At 40.6% G+C, this 19,999-nt stretch overlaps 1 protein-coding gene across 4 annotated transcripts in view; it reads left to right on the top strand.

Moving 5' to 3' along the window:
• Positions 1-19,999, top strand: part of FRY (FRY microtubule binding protein) — a 244,941-nt gene that overhangs the window by 28,174 nt on the left and 196,768 nt on the right. For 3 of the 4 annotated variants that reach the window (XM_046909845.1, XM_015278600.4, XM_046909844.1), the window contains exon 2: positions 6,093-6,273. The gene's annotated coding sequence lies outside the window, so the exon portion shown is untranslated. Of the gene's footprint in view, positions 1-6,092; positions 6,274-9,243; positions 9,433-19,999 lie in introns of those variants that run through there. The other variant, XM_046909846.1, reaches the window with a different exon arrangement.

Here is a 19,999-nt window from a genome sequence, read left to right as displayed (position 1 = left end):
TCCAAGGACAGTGAGTCCACCACCTCCCTGGGCAGCCCATTCCAGTGCCTGACCACTCTTTTGAGAAGAAATTTTTCCTAGCATCCAACCTGAACCCTCCCTGGTGGAACTTGAGGCCATTCCCTCTCATCTTACTGCTGTTACCTGGGAGAAGAGGCTGATCCCCACCTCACCACACCCTCCTTTCAAGCAGTTGTACAAAGCGATAAGGCCTCCCCTGAGCCTCCTCTTCTCCAGACTGAACAATCCCAGCTACCCATCAGACTTGTACTCCAGATCCCTCACAGCTTTGTTGCCCTTCTCTGGACACACTCCAGGACCTCAATGTCTTTCTTGTAGTGAGAGGCCCAAAACTGAACGCAGTACTCGAGGTACAGCCTCACCAGTGCTGAGTACTGGGCAGTACAAATGTTTGATACAAACCAGGATGCTGTTGGCCTTCTTGGACACCTAGGCACACTGCTGGCTGATGGTCGACGCTCAACTGAACGCTCATCCCCCATATCGTTTTCTTCCATTCAGTCTTCCAGCCACTCTGCCTCAAACCCAAGCCTGTAGCATTGCCTGGGGTTGTTGTGGCAAAAATTCAGGACCTGGCACTTGGTCTTGTTGAATTTCATCCCATTGGCCTCAACCCAGCAATCCAGCCTGTCCATATCTTTCTGTAGGGCCTTCCTACCCTCTGGCAGATGGACTCATCCTCCCAACTTGGTATCATGTGCAAAAATACTGAGGATGCCCTCATCCAGGTCATTAGTAAAGATATTGAACAGGACAGGCCCCAGTACCCACCCCTGGGGAACACATGTGACTGATTGCCAGTTGGATTTAACTCCGTTCACCACAACTCCCTGGACTGGTTATCCGGCCAGTTCTTTACCCAGCAGAGCGTTGCCAGCTTGTCCAGGAAGAGCACTGTGGGAGGCAGCATAAAAGGCTTATACTTCCATCTACTTTAAACAGCATAAACTTAGAAAATGAAATTAATTTTATTCTTGAAATTCAGGCAATAGTGATTTTATTGTTCATGTTCACATTTTTCAGTTTATCTTCTCAACAAGAAGCTCCTGATAGTGAAACTTCCTCTCTAACTATTGAAAGACCCAGCTGTTTTCCCAGTAATTTTTTAACAAGGCATTTTGATAAGTTGAAATCGTTTTGGTATTCTATGGGAGGGGCAGATCGGTGGCATTACAGCAGAGTATTTACATGATTCTCTGCAGGAAATAACCTGTTCTCTGCATAAATTATTTCTCCCAATAATCATTATCATATTATGATCTCAGAACTAATTACAACTTTGGGTGGGAAATATTTTAGCTGCCTTTGATTCTTTCTTCTGTGTTGCTTTTCACCTTCCTTTTTTTTTTAACCCGAGTTCCATTTCTCATACAGAAAGGCAGTGTTTCCCCTCGTACCCAACAGTTCCTGCATCTTTTTCTCTTTTCCCTTGCTTTGAGTTGCGGAACACGCGTGGGGCTGTTGCTGTTTGGAGTCCCACCCACGGGGTTGCTATGCAGAGGAGCTCCTTGCGTAAGGAACCTGCAAGCCAGCAGCCAAGTTCTAGAGGAAGCCACTTCCAACTGTTTGGAAGCAGAGCTTTCAAACATGGGGGGAAAGAATGCAATGGTAATTTTGTCTAAAAATAATGAAACAAAGGAAATGTTTGTCTGAAATATAAATGAAGAATAAGTAAATAAATAAAACCTGGAAATACCTGACAAAATGATGAGTGCTGACAGTGATAGAACGTCATGAATTGCAAAGACTCGATGGCTTTTCTTCCTTTCTGGGGTTTGTGGATGTGGCTCCAGTTGGGGTCCACCTCAGGCTTCAGCCTCGTTGTGACCTTGAATGAACTGCACAGATTTTGTGGGATCGTTCTGCTTTTGTTCTGTGCAAGAGATGTTGCTATTCCATGTCAGGCTGCCTTCTCCGTCCCCGCTGAGCATTACAATATTGATTACCCAAAGCAGAAGTGGGCATGTTTGCATTTGAAATTCAGTGGTAATGCTTTCTAATGAACAGTACTACAAGCTGCCTTGACTGAAGTGCGCGCATGTCAGCATGTTCTGGGGGCTACTGCCTCACCATCAGTTTTAATTAGCACCATTTTGAAGCTGACAGTTACAGAAATATTAGGACAGCCCCAGGGTGGTTCTCCCACCCTGACCTCTCCTGAGGAGCAGCCGTCAGCATCCCGATGTCCCCCAGGGCCCCTCTCCCCACCCCAGCCCCGCTGCCTCCCCCTCCTCCTCCCTCTGCCTCCCCGATGCAGCGCACATCTGCCGCTGCAGAGCCTGAGCCGGCTTTGGGACACAGCTGCGGGGCTTTCTGGGCTGAGGGCCTCTGCCGCTGGAAATTGCACCATCTGGCTGCTCACCAGAAGGCAATGTGCAGAGGTTATATTTAGATCACCTTGTCTTTGGCATCTGGATTTTATTTATCTGCTCACTCCATGGGATGTGGCCTGAGTACTGTCTTTTGTGGGTGCTGTTCTCCATAATGTGTCTATTGTTAAGTTCTTGGTTCCATGAGAGTTCTTTCTGCAGAGCTGTCATTTGTATTGGTGGGAGCTGCACATGAGATGCCATTCAGTATTAGTGTTCATTAGATATATCAGACAAAGAGGGCTGGTAAGAAAACAAACAAACAAACATTTTGCCCTTCTAATTAGATAAATACTGGCCATCTGCAGAGATGGGCTAACGCATGGCGCGTCCAGCAGCACTGAGCATTATGATAGTAAGTGACTTTATGCTGTATGTTTCAGATTTTTACACCCCAATAGACTGTCGGTTTTTATTATTTTAATTTTTATTCTTTTCGTGTTTTTGTATAAATGTCTCTGTGAAAAACAAGTGACAATTCTGAGAACACGAGGTAACGTGCTGCAGGAAGGCCAATAGAGGGTGCTGAAGGGATGCAGCTGCAACCTTCACCAGTTACTTTACTTTTTGAAGAACAGCGTGTATTTTGACAGACCTCGTTGTTTTGGGATGTCTTATTTACGGCTGTACACTCAGTGCATTTTTTGTGAACTTAAAACCGTAATTTCCAATACATTTTTGAATATTGTTTTATAATTTAAGAATTATTTTAGAAATGACCAGCACTAGTATTTAAAAGAGAAAGAGTTGGAAGAGTTACAGATGAAATTACTGCTTTTTCGGGAAAAAATAGTTGAGTACTGTCTAAGTGCCAGTGATCTCCTTGACTTGACACATCTATCCAGACGGGATGTGGCTCTGGGCAGCCTGGTCTGGTGGTTGGCAACGCTGCATGTAGCAGGGGGGTTGAAACTCGATGATCATTGTGGTCCTTTTCAACCCAGGCCATTCTATGATTCTATGACTTACACACGTTCTATTGCTTGTATGAGGCTGATGTAACAAAGCACTGAGCTAAGAAAGTCATAGTTTCATGGAGAAAATACCTGTGTGGGAGTAACAGATTTACCAAGAAATGCATTGAGAAGGATGAGTAGAAAACAAACTTGTGCAACACTGCTTTTAAGCTCACTGTATCCGTGCTGCACTCTATTTTGTGGTTTACTCCTTTTTCTATTGAGCCCTGTCCAGGGTCTGGTTTTTGCACTGGTTGTGGTGAAGCTGTGCTCTCTATGTATGGGATTAACTAGCTGTATGTGTGTACACGGTTGTATCCTCTGACTGGAGACTGCTTGATTCAGCTTGCCCATGTTCTTTGAAGTAAAATATGCGCATGAAAGTCCTGATATACAGCAGTTGTGTGAGAGTCTGTTATGGAAAGCGCTCCCTTCCTTCCTTCCAGACCCTCCTCCTTCTCCCAATAAGTGAAGAATAATGGCTTCAGGCTACAAGGAATTGGAAAGTGTAATTTACTACATGGATATGCAGAAACATCTGATTGCTTTTAATGAGCGGCACAGTCTCTCAGAATTACGCAGATGACAGATTCAATCCAAGGTTCAACTGATGAAGATCCAAACGATACCATTCCATATTATTAGGATTTGGTTTGATTGGCTTAAAACTCAATAACCTATTGTTGTCAAAAAATCCAACACATTTCTTACAGCATCTCACAGACGTGAATGAACTTCTCAGCAGGGAGTTGAGGAACTGAAGTAGTTGCAGGGACCTGTCAGATCGAGTCTGTCAGTTTTCATTTTTCAAAACTAAAACTGCATCTAGGCATTGGGACCTTACCTTCAAAATGCAACTGAAGTGTAGCATACACTACGATAGCTCAGTTTGCAGACAGTTTGATGGTGCAGATCTGAGCCATCACTGTTCCATCTCAGTGACTTCTGAGTCAGATGCCACAGTTTGATACTTCTCTTAATGTGCAGGAAACTTGAATTCTTAAGTATAAATGTGGAACAAGAGAATTATCTGGACTTAGGGCATTGTTTCTTAAAATGTGGGTACAGCTACACTTGTGATTTTATGGAAGATAGTTGCAAAGGGCTGTCCAGAGGGGAAAGAGAAATAAAAAATGTCTAACCCCTTTAATAATACATAAAGAGTGAGGTGGTTTCTGCTGTTACAGGAGGGGTGAGGAGACAGGTTTGTAAAACAGCACATAATGAGCTAACAAACGGGAGACAATTTTCTGCTAATATTGAATCCTTTAGAATCATAGAATCACCCAGGTTGGAAAAGACCCACAGGATCACCCAGTCCAACCATCCACCCATCACCAATAGCTCTCACTAAACCATGTCCCTCAACACAATGTCCAAACATTCCTTGAACACCTCCAGGGTCGGTGACTCCACCACCTCCCTGGGCAGCCCATTCCAGTGCCTGACCACTCTTTCAGAGAAGTAGTATTTCCTAACGTCCAGCCTGTAGAATCATTTTGATTAAGCACATGGTCAAGCATTTCTGTTGGCTCAACAGGTCAGGTAATTCTGTTGGTGTTGTACTGTCTTATTTACTGCCATGGATCTAGATATTTAGATTGAGATTCAAGAGGCTGATATGGCAGTATGGTGGTTGTCCCGGCAGGTTGTGGATCTCTGTCCTTGGAGGTGCTTTGACAGATGCTGTGGTTGGATGGGGGCCTGAGCAGCTGTACTGAGCTAGCCCAGCGTGGAGTTAGAGGCTGTCAGAGAGAACCAGTGGAGGTTCATCCTGTCTGTCCCATCCTATCAGCCTGGGGATGGACTGATGTGTGCAGGTTGTTGGTTCACTCACACGTGCCATGGGCTTCTAAGGTACTTTCCTCAAAATACAAATACTTCAACAGTGAAGCTTTTTGGCTTCCAGGCACTTGGCTTTCTGAAACAAGTAAGGTGTTTACTCACATCAGAGATTTAAGTAGTATTTATCTATCTTTGTAGCAATGAAATTCAGGTTGGGTTTGGTAACTCAGCTCTGCGGGTGTCTGAGCGTGACCATCATGGGACTGCTCTCCAAAACACCAGCCCTAGGTATTTTTGGAGATTTCCACCAGTCCAGGTGAGGAAAAGTTATATTAGCTTCGTGTTGCTTTCATATAGCTTGAAAGCAAATGTATGTAGTCTGTCTCAAGGAGTGGTTGTGGGTGAATAACTTCTGTTTGTGATCCTGAAGCTGATATGAGACTGTATTAAAAAAGGCTATAACTGCACGGTCCCCATTGGATACCTATAGTTGCACCAAATAAAAATACCATCTGTATGTTCTAATAGGGACCTTCCAGTTATAGCCAAGTAGTAAAAGTAGATTCCTACTCTTCACATTCTTATTTTTCAGAGGCCCCAATCTGTTACCTCTGTCAAAGGAATGACAGTGTAACTCTGTTTTTCCTGCTACTGGCTGTTTCTGACCAGAAACCTACACGAAAAAGGATGTCTACTTCATATTGTCAGTGGTGAAGATGGGCTGTAAGATTAAGAATTGACAGTAAAATTTTTCCACTTGTTTCATGTCTGTATACAACAGGATGGAGGAAAGTATGCAGTAATCCTTTTAACAGCGTGTATTATGAAATGTTTAGTAGATAAATACAATTTTTAAGGTTATATTTTAAGACTTGGCTTTTGTTTAATCTGAACTGGAAGCAGTAATATATCCTGTTGTCCAGGTAACTGGAGCTTAAAATGACTGTTTTTTTTTTCCTAGATAGTTGTGATGGTGCATGATGCAAAGCAGTGATCTTCAGGAAGCAAGCAAGATATCATCATATCATCCATACTGCTTGCAATTAACCCATCTCATCCTGAACAAGGAAACTATGAATATTACATTGAAAAGTTAAAGCACTAAGAAAGATCACTACTGGAAACTGTTGCTTCAGGGAAAGGTAAGACTCTAAGTACCGAGTCTTCTTGAATATACAAGAGATTTTGGTTACCAAGAATGAATACTATAGTGAAGTCTATTGCTTTATGAATGTGTTTCTTTGCTGAGTAAAAATGACAACTATTATTCATTTTTAAGTAAATGTTTTAAAATGTATATATGCATAGGCAAAAAATATAAAACATTAGGCATATTAGGATTTGGAAACTTGTGTATATATTTCTTACTGAAAAGGATTGTGTGCATGATTTTGACTATTTGGCAATGACAGGTTTTGGTGATTATTCTTATGACCTTTAAACATGAACTACAAAACTATATTAAGACTCATTAAGATTATCCCATGCAACATGAGATTATGCAAAATACTTTACTGCAAGTATTATGAACTCTTTGTCATAACATCAGTGAAAGTTGGCAGACCATGACCAGGAGCTGAAGGATCTTGTGTTTTTTAATTAATCTGATAGCTAAAGCCTTCCTAGGGCTGAAATTCCTTACAGAGAACAGTTGGATGTATTTGGTTTTGTAAATGCTGATACTACTGGAAATAGATGAATAGGCATTTTGCACGTATACTTAACCGTATCTGAAATAACTGCAATTGCTACTGTGCATTTATATCTCAAGGAAAGGTAGAGAGCAATATGAGAAGAAATTCATCAGCTTCCCTCACTTAAAACATTTTTCTCCTACTAAAAAGGTTGGATAGGTTTTAACCTGTCATTATTAAGCTCCATTTAGCCCTTCTGTCATACAAAAAATAAGATTTATTGGAGTCAGTTACTTTGCCTTGTAATTAACACAGTAAATCACATTGTTAGCAGTATATCTCTAGAAGTACTGGCTTCCTTAATGCTCCCAATTCTATTTCACTGAAGAGAGAATTATGTTCTTTCACTTTCAAAGAGCAGTACTATAAAGGCTCTTGGCAGGGCCACAGGCTTCTCAGTCCGAGTACTTATTTTTATGTTCTTTGCCGATTGCTTAAATGCACATTTTTCTATTTTGGCTTTTCTGGATTTTTAGATGATAGTTTTAATTACATTGGGACAATTGTAATATCATTTATTATTCAATATAGTCTCTTTTTGCATGCAAGACTGTGCAGATAAAAAGGAGCAGAAGGATATATTTCTGCTTTGGAGTACAGAGATCTGAACATTTGTGATATTTGTTCTAGTCCTCCATGGGTATTAGGAAGATGGGAATTTTCCTTGCCTACATACGAGATGTTCTGTGTACCTGCATGCTGGCAAGAGGCAGGCTGAATGTGTAGGTTCAGTGTGACGTGTCGTCGGGCTCTAAGTCACATCTCAGCAGCAGCAGTCTGTGCGTTTTCAACCTGGTGTGCATTGTAATGTGCTGAAATCCACGTGTCAGTCACTGGAGGGCATGAAGGAGGTGCCTAAACCATACAAAATAATGCAGTCACAAGAGGAACCAGTGCCATGTGAGCCAGGATGAAATGCATGACTCTGGTCTGGAAATGTACAACTCTATCTAGTTATACACTCTCAGCTGGGTGATGAGCACCGTTTCCTAGACTACCTTTCAACTTAAATTCTGGGACCAAATATGTTCCAGTTAGGCAAACTCAAAAAGACCGGTTTTGATCATTGCTGGACTATTTTACCTTACTCTGTCTTGAAAGGACTGACTGTACTAATGCTTCTCCTTAACATAGCAGTTAAAGGAGATAAAACCTTACAGCAGTTAAACTAATGGCTTCTGAGTGAAAACAGTATCCCATGGCAGCAGGTTTCCCACACCAGTGAGTACAGATTTGGCATATCAGCAGGTGTCTTGTAACTGTCCTTGAATTCATCGTTGGTATTACATAGAATTGTAGAATGATTTGGGTTGGAAGGGGCCTTTAAGATCACCTAGTTCCAACCCCCTCCTATAGGCAGGGACACCTCCCTCTAGACCAGGTTGCTCAAAGCCCCATCCAGCCTGGCCTTCAACAGTTTTTTTTTGTTTTTTTAATTACACTGGTGGCACATAAGAAGAGTTAGCAGTACTGAAGTCTGGCAAACGTTGATGTTATCTTTCCAAATGTTCTCGCAGGTTTTGGGGAATGACGTTGCTGGCATCAGCAAGGGAATGCTAGGGGTGATCTTATCTGTTGCTGCTCATAAACATGATTACCTTATTTCCTCTTACTTATTCTAATTCTTCATTAGAAAATTCTGCTCTGTGATTTATTTGGTCTGATAACATTTTTGAGAGTGTAATTGTCCAGCTTCAGATCAAACTCAGTCAACTCTATGCCTTCAGCTTTTGGAAGAATGAAAAGGGTCTACTGAGACCCACCAGGACATGTGACAAGCTGTCTGGCAGTAATCCAGGAATGCAATTAAATGTACTTAATTATGTTCTTTGTTTGCTAGGTTAAAATCATGCAAGGTAGAGACTTCACAGGACGTACAAACTCAATGTTTTTGTTTTAGTGCTTGGACTTAATTTCTGAAGTTTGAGAAATTCTGTCATTTCTTCACTCATTTAATTGTGAAAGCTCTCATTTTTTACTTAAGTTCTGTAGCAAACATTGGTTTATTGAATGTAAAATAAAAGTGCAGATCCTCTAGATTCAGGAAGTTGTTCTCAGTCTCTCTTCTTGGAGAGACCTTAAGTATGTTGCAGCCTGGCTGCATGGAGGAGCCCAGTTCTGTAATTACCAAAGTCTGAGTGTATATCCAAGGATTCTGGTTCTTCAGTATGCAGCTCAAAACTGGTGGATGACTTATTTGAACAGGGTTGGACTGATGCAGGAAAATAAATGAAAGCTAGGTGCCCCAAAATTGAGGTGAAACATGCACAGAGCAGTAGGGTTCCTGTTTTTACTTCTTCTTTTTTTTTTTTTTTTTTTAATTTTTTATTCTGAAGAAGAACTAAAAAGAAGGTTTGTTTTTGCTATTTTTAGGATTTCCTGCTGGTTGCATAAAAAGCACTGAACTCAAAAGGTCATACCACCAATGCTTAGTATCTTCCAAACAGTCATTTTAAACTAATGCATAGAGCCAAATATGGACTGACACTTGGAATTTGGGGGAGGCAATATAATTTTTTCTTAATTAAAAAATACCAGTGTTCTGGGAAACAGATCATCATCATTTATCATGTTGTAGCCAGCAGTGTCGATACTGACTTGAATAAGGTAAGTAACGTTTTTAGGGCTGATATGCATTATTTAATATTGCCTAATTATTCTTAATAGCTGTTTTTGTTTTTCTTTACATGTTAAGGTACTGTAATAGTTGATGCCACAAGTTCTGTCAATATTAAACCCAGAAGAGTTCTTCAGAATCTTTGTAGCTATAAATGTGTGGAAGCTGAGTTTTTAACTTCCTTGTTTTGTTCTTAGGTTCCTTAAGAGGGGGAGGGGAAAAAAAAGGAAAAAAAAATAGTGGGAGACATGCATCTGATATTAAAGAAAATATTTGTGTGTGTGTGTAGGAAAAGCATATAAGGTATCACAAAATAGACAACAATTCTTATTGCTACGACAGATACTTTTTTAAAAGATCACAAGATGAACAACAAAATCACAGCAAGTGTGCCCTTAATTCCAAAGTAAATATTTTACCAAATGGATTTTTGATAGAAAGAACATGATGTACAAGGAACAGGATGTGATACATATCCAGTACAGCACTTGAAACACACTTTAAACTTCCTGGCTTTTACCTTGCTTATATTCAGATAAAACTTAAATGGTTCAACTCAATGCTCTTTTGCTTGGATTTAAGTGGTTAGCATTTTCCCTGTGTAGATGAGTGATTTGGGGGCCTTTTTAAAAAATAAGCGTTTTTTTTTTTTTTATTTCACTAGTTCATCCTTAAAGTAGAGTAAGGGAAAGACTTTCTCCTTTCCCTCTATAGAGAAATGAGCTAAAAAGTCAGAATATAAAGAAATACTACTTTTTTTCCACAGTGCTGATGTGCTATTTTGAGATATGTGCTGACCTACTTTCTGTGTTTCCAGAGAGAGTGAAAAAAATTTAGCGAAGGTTGCACAAAGGTTTGGATTTCTTTCACAGTGGATTTTCGTCCGATCATTTACATAAACATGCACTGGGCCTTATGCTGGCTAATATGGATGTTGATCTATGCTAGCAAATCAAGATTACCAGTTTGGGTACAATTTCAACAATAATAGCAGCAGAGATCTAAATACCTGCCTTTTGAAGGTTTGATAGGAAGATTTCGTTCTATTAGTGCAGTTATCCAGTGTTACGTGAGATAGAAAGCTTTCAGTTCCTAATTTGGAATAAACTTGATACCTATGTAAAAGCAGGCAGATTTACTTCAAAGATCACCTTATTGTAATGTTTCCACTTTCTTAATCATTGTCCTAGAAGCTATAAAACAAAACCCATTTGAGTCATTCACTTTGTGCATCTCTTTATTGATTAGGCTGACCATGGTTGCCATTCCCAATTAAAACAGTGACACATACAGCTCAGGAATTGTGTGAACAAATTATGAGAGAACCTCATAATCCTCAGTCTTGCTCTCTGCTTGTCTTTGTATATACCACACCTATACTAAGGAGTTTCTCGATTTGTACAGATGTAGTTCTACTGGGAGAGTCCTCAGAATACCATGAATGACAGGTCTTGTACTTCTATAGCTGACGTGCAAGCCTGTTAATCTTCTGGAAAATTTTATGACTTAGGTAAGCTAACTTGTGGATATGGCATATATATATATATTTCTGGCTCATAAATCACTTTTATGTTGTATTTGAGGTAGGTTTTGGCTCTCTGTGAGTTATGTTAAGGAGCCTATAGATTAAAAGCTTACAGTATCATTTTTTCTTATTTGGGTGAAGTAAGATTTTCACTGAAGTACCCCTTTACAGTGCTGCTCCTTACCAGTTGTCTGAAGTTGGTGGGGTATTAGTAAATAATGAAGAAGCTGAAGTACTATTATGGCATGACAGTCATGTGAATTCATAGAGTAGCTTGGATTGGAAGGGTCCTTAAAGCCCATCCAGCTCCAACCCCCCTGCCCAGGGCAGGGACACTTCCCAATAGACCAGGTTGCCCAGGGCCCCATCCAACCTGGCCTTGAACACTTGCAGGGAAAGGGCATCCACAGCTTCTATGTGCAGCCTGTGTCAGTTCCTCACTACTCTTATTGAGAAGGATTTATTCATAATGTCTAATATAAACTTACCCTGAAATGAGGTCTGCCTGGAGCCGCCTTTTCTCCAGACTGAACAGTTGCAGCTCTCAGCCTGTCTTCACAGGTAAGGTGCTCCAGCCTTCTCTTCATCCTCATGGCCTTCTCTGGACCTACTCCAACAGCTCCTTGCCTGTCTTGTGCTGAGTTCCTAGAGCTGAATGCAGTACTACAAGTGAGACCTCATGAGAGTGGAGCACAGGGGGACAATCCCCTCCCTTGCCCTGCTAGCCACCCCTCTTTTAATGTAGCCCAGGACACAATTGGCTTTCTGGGCTGCGCACACATCCATTAGGACCCTCAAGTCCTTATCCTCAGGACTGGTCTCAGTCCACTCATCACACAGTCTGTTCTCATGTTTGAGATTGCCCTGACTCGTGTGCAGGAGCTTGCCCTTGGCATGAAGTTTGCAGAGGTCCACATCTCTATCCTGTCCAGGTCCCTCTGGATAGCATCCCTTCCTTCCAGGTTGTACTGCACCACATTCCTTGGTGTTGTTGGCAAACTTGCTGATATTACTAAGAGATTAAATAGTGCCAGTCCCAGTACCAACCCCTGAGGAATGCCACTCATCAACAATCTCCTCCTGGACATGGAACCATTGACCACAACTCTGTCAGTGCGACTGTTCAGCCATTTCCTTATCCATCAAGTGGTTCATCTGTCAATTGTCTACTTAAGTACTACAACAAAACCAGTTTTTAATGATGCTACATGGAAGATAATAAAAGCACACATTGTAGGGTTTCAGATACAAAATTCTTTGATCTAGTAACATGAAGGAAAGCCAAGGATCATTCTACATAGCTTGCTCAGCTTTGCTGGCAGTATGATGCTGTAGCTTAGAAGCAGTCCTTGGATGTATAGAAATGAGATCCTAGAGGAAAAGTGAGAAAACTTTCTACCTCTGCAAATGATAGTGGTAGTGCAGGTATTAAAGTACTGGATACAGGGCTATGGGATTTCCATTCAACAGTGAGATAGAAATACAGACAAGAGATGATGGAGGCCTATGAAATTTTTCAAGGTCTGGATGAAAAAAATATATCTATATGCTGTGAGGCCTAAAGTGTTAAGTCATTTAAATGTATTGAACAGAAATTTGCAAGGTAAATGTATCATCAGATTTAAATGCTTTTCTTAAAAGACAATCTGAAAGCAAGGAATTTCAGCTTTCTAAATAAAACACAGCATGGAGACTGAAGGCGAACTAGCACTATCCAAAAGCAGAATTCCTCACAGAAGGAGAATATAGACTTTGAAAAGGATGAGTTGTACGATCTCTGGGGTGGAATATTCCTATCGTTATCAGCTGGGGTTGTTGAACTTGGAGAACACTCTGGGGAGACCTCATTGCAACCTTTCAGTATTTAAAGGGGGGTTATAAGAAAGATGGAGAAAGACTTTTTACAAGGACTTGCAATGGTAGGACAAGGGATAACAGTTTTAAACCAAAAGAGTGGAGATTGAGATTAGATATAAGGAAGAAGTCCTTCCCTTGGTGTTGAAGGCACTGGAATAGAAAAACTGTATGGCCCATCCTTGGAAGTGTTCAAGACCAGGAGGGTTGGAACTGGTTGATCTTTAAGGTCCCTTGCAACCCAAGACATTCTGTGATCATGACAGGAACTCTCAGAAGTTAACTATAATGTTGTGCTATTCAACAGAGTTAGCAAAGAGACAGAGATTTCTCCATGACTTTATTAAGTGTCCTGCTCAGGTTTCAGTTCTAAAGTGGTAACTGAGGAAAACTGGTTCTGGCCTGTGACTGTATAAGAATACTAAGTTCTCAGGCTGAAGTTAGGCTTTGTAATTTAATTCCAGGTGGTCTCCAGTTCTTTCCAAAGCCTAGATTTAGCTAGCAGGAAAAATTACAGTCACATACAGCTGGTCCAGCAGACCCTCACTTACACCTACCTCTATTTCTTATGTTCTTTTGCTGTATTCTGTTCAATATAAGCAGACGTGTCCTGTTTTCCGCACTTGAGAAACATGTCTGGGTATCTCATTTCTCCTGAAAGGAGATTGGAACTTCCTTTATTTCTTCCCGTGCTTTCAATCTGTGTAGAAATGAAGAGGAACTCAGGCTATTTAGGACCTTCTATTAGATTCCTCCCTCCCCAAAATATTTATTACATTTGCACTCTGTGCTGAAAGAGCTGTTTCTCTGATATTCTGCTACTTGGAATCAGGACTTGGAAGAAAAACCCCAAATAAATCTTTCCACTTAAGGAAGACAAAACCAATATATCCAGTGCTCTGAAGCACCATGACTAAGTTTGAGTGCTGCTGTCACACTTCTCACTTCCACAGCTGAAAGCTGTCCAGATGTAGTTGCTTTATCAGCTACATTTATAGTGCTAACTTGACGGTAGCATAAATACAAAAAAATGTAAGAGAGATAATTCCTAACACAAACTGATTGAAGGTTTTATCTTACTGAAATGTGCATTCCCCAAAATAATTAGTTTCTATAGTATTATCACTTTCTCTTGAATATTTGTGTAATTACAGAAGCATTTAGGAATGTGTTTCCATCTGTGCCTCTCCTGGAGACTGGTAACAACTTGACTTTCCCAGAGATAAGCCAAATTATGCTATTCCATACTATCACAGGCATTACTTCTTCAAATTCTCTTGAAACTACTCTTAAATGTCCAAAACCAGTTTGTCCAAGCTATGAGTGCCTACAACAACAGGGCTGTACATTATGTACTCGAGGAGTTCTGAATTGAGGTTAATGTCACTATTATCATTCTAAGTCCCAAAGGCTTTAAATCACCTGCAGCATATCTGTGAAACTTACTTTTTCTCAGTATTTTGCCACTCTTCTTAATTTGGAAGCTAAAAAACCTGGATCTGAACTTGCAGGAGGCAGAAGGAATTATTGATCATGCCTCTTCTTGGAGTGTGGAATGAATTACGGGAAGAATTCAGTCAGAGTCTCTCTATGCTTTGGAAGTGATGCAGGATTTATCTACCTTGGCAGGATTTTTCTCTCTAACTAAGCTCTTAATTGACTTTACGTGAAATAAATTCCCCAGCTTTGAAACCCTGGATAGAGATAACAGTGAAAGTAAGGAGTGGAAGGGAGTTTCTTGGAGAGCTGAGATAGGCGTTGATGAGTGCTTGCAGTCAGTGGGCAAACAGGTGTCTTAAAATAAGTTCTTAGTCCACTGAGTGTCTGGCTTGAAGGTAACCCTGCAGTAACCTAGTTTAACATTAACACCATGTTTTTCTCTCTTGTTTGCACCCTTGTTACTAGGTAGAATAAGGTTGTGTAACCTCACTTTAAAACTGATCAACTGTGCAGCCTATGCTCAGGAAAATAACTTCTGTTCTTCTCTTGCAAGTGATCTTTATTTTCTGATCCACTGCATACAACAGTACACAGGATTTAAAAAATAAAATGTTCTACTACTTCTCTGAAAGGGTGGTCAGGCACTGGAATGGGCTGCCCAGAGAGGTGGTGGAGTCACCGAGCCTGGTGGTGTTCAAAGAGTGTTTGGATGTTGTGTTGAGGGACATGGTTTAGCGAGAACCGTTGGTGAAGGGCGAATGGTTGGACTGGATGATCCTGTGGGTCTTTTCCAACCTTAGCGATTCTATGATTCTATGTTGTTTATCTTGTGAGTGTTCAGCCAGTACAGCTGTGTGCAGGAATATGCAGCAACAGTCCCAAAAGGAGCAACTGTTAAACACGTGATCTACTTTGTCTTTTCGCCTGTACTGTACAGATTGCAATGCAAATGCAACTACTCTCTCCTGCTTATTCTGTTTTGAAATGCATCTGCTGTTATTCTTGCAAATTAACTATTGTCAAATGAGTCTAAATTGCAGTTAGCTCAGGCCAGTACGTAGTCATAAAGAATCTCATCAAAATATTTAAATGTTTCTCTAATTCGTTCTTTTTCTGCTGGCGTTAATCATAGCTGTAAGCACTTAGCATACTAATCTGAACGATCATAGGAAAACTGAACAATCAGTATGAAGCTGTATGGTTTTTTTAGTCACATCTGTAAAAATGCACAGACCCATTTCCTTATATCTAACATTGGTATGCAGGCTTGGACAACTGTGACAGAGTTGTAGCAGTGTAATACAGCATAATTTTGTGCTCAGTCATGTTCAGCAAAAGTGTTTCAGTCTCCTCATGTAGGTGATGCTTTAAAAAGCCAGAGGGAATAATTGGTAAAATTGGAAGCTTTGATTGATGTTAAAAAGGTTGTGCTTTTTCATTGGTTAGGTGCTGATGCACCTTCGTGAAACAAAGCGGAGGAAAAAGAACCCTGACATTTCTCTGAATTCCAGTCAGTCTGCACAGGGAGTTCTATTCCCCTTTCATATTCTGAGTTTTATTTTTTCCCATTTCTCAGTCTTCAAGCACTTGGAGATTTTCATTTACCGTTGAAGCCCAGGGGTGCCTGCCAGGCAGTGCTGCTGCTCGAGACAGTGCTGAGCGGTGGTTGCTTGCCGTTGGCCACCGCTTCCTGTGGTTGGGGGTGACCACGTTTCCTCCTGTTTTTTGCACTTCTCTCATGTATTGGCTGTCATCTTTTATCTCTAAGTATGGGTGGAAAAAAAAACGCAGAAAAAACCAGAAAATGTACGTTTACTATTTGGGTAGTTCTTCCCTTTGTTGCTTTCTGTCTTTTACTCTTCATGACAAGAGGGGCTCCACAGTGCTCCTACATCCACGTTACGAATTTTGTGGATATGATCATACTGCAGGTAGGAGGCAGGGGGAGAGGTCAGTTGCGGGTAGGGATACATTGGACTTCTGAAGGAAATGATGTCACATTTCAGCTCCTGCAGAAGGATTTTAGAAACCTAAGGATTTTCTTTTATGCAACGTGGAGTTCAGATTTGGCTAAGCATGACTCACACATTTGTCTAATTCAAGTGCAGTTTAGAGAAGTGACAGAATTCTATTTAAAGACTTTAAAATGTTTATGTTTATTTATTTCTGTAGGCAGTAAAACGCTTATTATGAAAAAAAAAAAAGGGTCTTACTGCATTGTAGTGTTAGATAAGTGAATCTTACTAAATGTGCCCGAATGCAAAATAAGTATTTGCAGTGAAATTACAGAAGTTAATTACTATACAACTAATTGTACAAATCAGTCCTATAGGTCTACTGGAGTAGATATTTACTGATAAACTGGAGTATAGAGGGAGGGATTTGCATGTCTGATTTTTGCTGTTGTACGTGAGCTAGAAGTAGTACTTCTAGCAATGTGACTGCCCTAAGCACCTATCTTGCTTTAAATGAGGAAGTTTTAAATGATAGAGCTGCTGTTTGATGCTGCTGCCAGCAGAGTATGGCTCTAAATAGTCAAATTTTGCAGAAGAGGTCACAGATTTTTAGCTGGCTGCCCATTGCGGCCCAGGCAGCTTTTGCAAGCTGGGTTTAACTGGAGCTTCTGCTTTTGGTATTCACACATGAGGGTGTAAGTGGACAAGAAATGGCAAGCCACATCTCATTCTTGTCCGGGGAAGTGAGCTGCTGATTTCACAAAATCACAGAATTGCCAGGGCTGGAAGGGACCTCAAAAGAGTTGAGTCCAACCCCCTGCTAAAGCAGGTCCTCTACAATAGTTTGCACAGGTAGGTGTTCAAACGGGTCTTGAGTATCTCCTTAGGCTCCACAAACTTTCTGGGCAGCCCATTTCAGTGCTCTGTCACCCTTGGTTGGATGGGACTTCCTATGCTCAAGTTTTAGGCCACTACTCCTTGTCCTAATACTATGCACCACCAAGAAGAGCCTGGCCCCATCTATTTGCCTCCCACCTCCCTTTAGATGCAGAGATGAATGAGGCTGTCAACCCTTTTGGAGGCTGTTTCATTCTGTAGTATTGGAGAAGAACTTGGCTTTGTGGCACACTGCTTAATCTGCAAAGGGTCTGCCACTCACAAGGGAAATGAAATGACTGGGGTCACACCCAAGTTCTCTCTTTAATCTCTATTTGGAAATGTAATTCCTCGTATTTGGACATGGCTCATGCTCATGATTTCTGAGATGATTTGTCCTTGTTTCCGAATCTAGCTGCTATGATTCTGTGACAACAGCAGTACTGTACTTGTTTGGCATCAGTACATAAAAGATGCTTAGAAAAAAACATTGAGAGTGGGAATAAAGGTTCATAAACACATTGGAGGTACGGTCTGGATGGAACATGAAGTACTCATTAAGCTGATCTCAGCTGGTCTTTTTACAGATCTTGCAATAATCTCTAGTAAAATTTTAATATATCAGTGGTGCTCACTTTTACCAAATTATGATGACTACTTTAAGTTATTGATTTTATCTGCAGAGTAACAGATTCTTCTTGTCCACTATTCTTACAGCCTGGAAATTTCTTCATTAGTTGTAACAGTTTTCTTTTATGCTCAGGATGGTACGCTTAGATAGTTTTACAATTGTTAACATTTATTTTAATTATCTTTGGTCTTAACTGGATCTCACCCGAATGGGAAATTGTTCTCCATATAAATGTAATAAATGTAACATTAATATCCGCAATCTACATACAATATATTAATACACATATTGAACTCTCAGGTATGCTGAGTGCATGTACAGAATCCATCTTTTGGGGAAATATCTTTGCATATTTTCTGAAAGGACAAACTAAGATGGAGGCTACACTTGGCTGCTTACACCACTGCACTTCTGAAAATAAGCCGATGTGCAAGTTGAGGATCTAGAGAACAGTTTGTCCCAACGTGAAAGTACAGATGAAGCTTAGGCCAGTAGGAGCCTGGAGAGTAGTGCTTTCTAGCAGTGATTTCTGGAACACAATCCCACAAGACCCAACATAGTTTTCCTCTATTTTTTTCTTGGAGTTGTTGGCTTGGGTGACATGGTGGATCATGCCAGCCTTCATTTGGAATTTATGTGGTGCTGGAGGGAAAGTAATCTGGATTCCTAAGATTTGCATGCATGAATTTGACTTAGATCCAAACTGAAGTAAAAGTTGAATGGTCTGAAGCTCATTCTTAGTAAAGGATGGACAATCTTGTTTCATTATGTGGATTCAGAAGCAGTCTCTAGATTTAGAACAGGAAACAACTGTTGAAGAGCTAAATGTTGTTACTGGATTAAAGGCTGGAAATAGTCATTATCTTCTTTTCATTTGTGTGGACAGTGATAAAACACTCACCAAGTATCACCTGGGGTTTCAAGTTCATGTCCTTTTTGTAACGTATGATGTGTGAAGTCCTAGTTGATAACTAGCAAGGATGTGATGAAAGCAGAGTAACCACACGTTATTTACAGTTTGGTATTATACAAAGATGTGGTGGGTGGGAAAAGACCCCAAATTAGACATTCACAGGAGTAGAGGACTGCACAGCAGAATTTTCTTTCTGTATTTTGAGTCTGGTACTTCAGAGTGCTTTCTGATGCATTGTTCCTGTTGGTTTTTTGGATTTTTTTTCTTGCTTTACAGGAAAGATTTAAAACCCAATTAAGATCTGCCCCATTATGTTACATACCCTCACATTTCAGCCTTTACTGAAGGATAAGCTGCATTGTAGCCCTCTTCTTCCTTTCTTTTCCGTTAGTAAAACTTCATGAAATACAGCAGTGCAGAGCCCTGAGCAAGAGGCTATTTCTGCGTCAGATCTTCCTCATCTATCTGTATTTCATCTCATCCAGCCCTGAATCGCACGCAACACTGAATTCCAATCCTGGAATTTTTAAAAGTCTATATATTATTAATAATCTATATATAATTGACTCTTCATGAGAAGCAGAATTTTCATCGTCCTTTATGAGCTGGATTTTCCAAATCCCTAGGATTATTCTGGGCAGTGACCTCACTTAACAGCAGGGGTAGAATAATCCCTTTGGAATTGAGGGGTATCTTCATTAAAACTATCTTTTCTAAAAGGTTCCAACTATTCTGACTTTTTTTTTTTTGTCTGTATCTTTAGTACTCCTTCACATAACCTGAAATGGATTGTCATTATTTCTCAGACAGGTGCTAACAAAATTGAAGTGAAGCACTGAGTACTCATAAATGGTCTTAAGTAGAAAATTGTCTCTGAAATGTGTAGCCTTCATATTTCTGGCCTGCTTGCAGTATTCACTTTCTACACAGAGTGCAACTGGAAAAACTGAAATAGCTGACACGTTTTGTTCAGGACTTGTGCTGTACCCTACTAGGTAAAATTTCCCTTTACTCTCTGGTGCAATTGCATCTAGAGCATAGGCCTACTATAACAGATTGCAGTGCAATAAGAGTGATTTTGTAATTGAGTGTTACAGCCGTGCAGATTCTGGGAAGTTCCACCCTCAGCCTTTGATCTCTGGAAAATACCAAGCCCCTGGGCTGTCGCTCGGGCACAGCAACGTGTCCTGACTGCGCTGAGGCCATCTGCAGGGATCCATCCATCTCTGCCAGTTCAGTTCCTAGGCTGTTCCTGTTTATACTGTTGCCTGCCAGAAAATTCCCGCTTCCAGGGTTTGCTCTGCTTTTCAGTTGGAGAAGGATCAACTTTCAAGTCCTCATGAAAATAAGGCTGTAACAGCTA

The sequence above is a fragment of the Gallus gallus genome, chromosome 1, assembly GCF_016699485.2.
Source record: "Gallus gallus isolate bGalGal1 chromosome 1, bGalGal1.mat.broiler.GRCg7b, whole genome shotgun sequence".
NCBI classification, from domain to species: Eukaryota; Metazoa; Chordata; class Aves; order Galliformes; family Phasianidae; genus Gallus; species Gallus gallus.
This window is presented reverse-complemented; position numbering and strand designations above follow the sequence as displayed.